We start from the raw sequence: 2,920 nt of genomic DNA, 5'->3' as shown, positions 1-2,920 counted from the left end.
TGAGTGAATAGATTTTGAGTTACACACGACCAAGTAGGGAGGATAATTGGTCACAACATCCATGAGAGCAGAGTCGAAGAAGGCGATACTAAATGAAGTATCACCCCTTGATACAGTCATGCAAACATTGTATTCTAGATTTGGTACCATGCATAAGGCAGTTGTCCATCTCAACGGTGCTATGCTAGGAGAGCACATATCTTTTCAAACTTGCATACTCATGTCAACTGCATGAAAACATGGACAATGAGATACAAGGGAGACCCATTACGCTTGCCCAAGATGATGAAGCCCATGGTGGTCGAGTTGAAGGTATGCATCTGGAGTCAAATATGTAACTATGAGGAACTCTCATAGCTCATCACTAGTTTGTAGGCTTCCCATGCACGGGTGTTTAGAAGCATGAATTTTGTTGTGCGTGCACATGTGATCCCATTTATTGGCACACTCACCATGGCAAAGAAAAAGAATCAATTCCCACTGGAGCTAGACTCGTACTTTGATGATTTTATGTGCATAGCCACTAGCGTAGACTTGGCGATGAGTGCAGACACTATGCATTAGTATGTCATTGGTCTGAGCACACTCAAGACAATGATGTGCATGTTATCAAATGAGTTGGATAGAGGAGCCAAATCAGTGTACCAGGATGCAATAGAGGCAAGATTTCATTTCCAAAAAGATGACACCATAGAGTACATGGACACCATTGTGGACTACCAAGATTGGCATCAATTCACCACCGTCGACCATCACGATAATGTCGAAAAGTTGGTTTTCCGACAGTTTTCCGAATCATAGTGATGTCTTGCATGGCTTTCTCAAGCCTATTTTGTCTCACACAGGTACATGTGCAAGTGTATGTAACATCTTGTAAAGTGGAAGTTCAAGTGTCAATAGTTGAATGTAACAATCATACAGTAGTTGAAGATTCAAGAGTGTAGGTGAACAATCAAAAAGGGGAATGTTAGGAGTCATCCCACCCTTTGCTATTTATAATACCTCATAACTCATTGTAGAGGCTTTTTTTCAGCGAAGATTTCAATAGGAGTATCTTAGAGAAATCTTGGAGAGTATTGTAATGAGCCTTGGATTCTCCACATTGCAGAGCTAGTACATCTCTTTGGAGAAGCAGACGATAGTGACTGTAACGTTCCGTTATCGAGACTAGTGGTTGTTCATTGTTGTAATTTATGATTGGAATTTTAAATTCTTAATATGATCAAGCCAACATGTTTCATGCATATGTTGTTATTGTATTTGAGTTAACTTGTTTACTCTAATTATATATGTATCTATTTGCTTATGCATGTATGTATAGACTCTTTTTATATATTTATGTATGAATCTTACTGAGATGTGTTGTGGTTTAACCATCACTTTGGATTTTTGGTTCACCTTCCTTCTATTTTGTGATGCATCTTTGCTCATGTGTTCCCATCCAAGCTATGTGTTTACATAGGTTTCCAAGGGGCACACTCATTCCACCTTCTATGTGTTAGAACCATTCATGCACCTTCCTTGGCTTATTGCGCATGTCACAACCTTGCTACCAACAAGGACATACTCCTTACCTTTGTGTGCAACTGTGGCCAAGGCAATATCGTATGACCAACTACTGGGACTCATACACCAAAATGTCTGAGGTCTTGTTGGGACTTCTTACTTGTGAGATCTCTGGATATGTTGGCAATTTCATTACCGTCAACAGGGTTACACAGTCATCCCACAGGGCATTGTTTATGGAATTGTTCCAGTTCCTTTGGTGTGACAACAAGGTTTTCATTATAATGCAAATTATGTTTTTGTTAGTGTACTCTGTTATACCATGGCCTTGGGGGTAATAGTTAGTTGAATGTTTCAAAACAATACCATTTTCCAATGAAAAATCATATAACCTAAAACACAAGAAATAAGTAGCATTATAAAAAATGAGGGAGGTTGGAACACCAAACTTGGTGACTAATAAAAGATATTACTTCTTGATCATTGATTTTCCACAACGAGATGTCTTACACCCACCTCGTGAAATAGTTTTTAGGTGTGAGAATGTATCTGTGACGTTTATAAGAGTGTGATGCAATTTTCCCAATGACATCTAGCCCCCGTTGTTGACACAATTCTTTGATTGCTATAGCTTGGAGTGGGACGACTAACCAAGATTTTCTTCCAACACACTTTTGGTAGATTGAGAATTTGCAAATGTACGCGTGAGCATCCTTGAACAAGGTGGGCCAGTAGAAACCAACTCTCATGATTTTATGGGAGGTGGTATCACCAACGTAGTGGCCTCTTGTTGGCCCACCATGCATCTCCTTTAGTACCCATTTGGCTTTGTTAAATCCCAATCACTTGAGGAATATTCTGTTGTGGTGTTTATGAAATGGATTGATCCAGGTGGCTATTGGTGGCCACCTACCAAATCCACTTGGACCCCCACCACTGTTTCTATCAACTTTTGAGTTTCCTTAATTGTAGCCCAGCTTACTATTTTTAGCAGTTTTTTCAGGTCTTGAACTTTCGGAGCCATTTTGAGGCCCTAAACGATATTTTTTGTGAAAATTGGGAGCAACATGCGTCCATGGGCTAATGTTTCTCTTCCGAAAGTTGTGGTTATCAGATAGATCTTTCTAACGAGATACTATGTGCATCAAACGGAGATCGTATGCCAAAGTTACGACCCTGGGAAATTGATGTACCAATTTACCCAAACGGGGCCCACAGTTTGGTGTTTCATCTTCTAGGGTCAGGTTTTGGAATGTTAATGGTTTTCCATTGTTTCTCAACAATAAATAGGCCTTCGAGCCTCATTGTAACATAGTTTAGAGGCATGTAGCTACCACATCTCTTCTCAAAGATAAGCTACCATCGCCCTAGCTTGTTTATTTCCAACTCTGTTTGTAAGCATATTTCAGTATTT

The sequence above is a fragment of the Pinus tabuliformis genome, chromosome 1_1, assembly GCF_031772625.1.
Source record: "Pinus tabuliformis cultivar Carrire ecotype Pingquan chromosome 1_1, CPIR1, whole genome shotgun sequence".
Lineage (NCBI taxonomy): Eukaryota > Viridiplantae > Streptophyta > Pinopsida > Pinales > Pinaceae > Pinus > Pinus tabuliformis.
Note: the sequence above shows the minus strand (reverse complement) of the source record.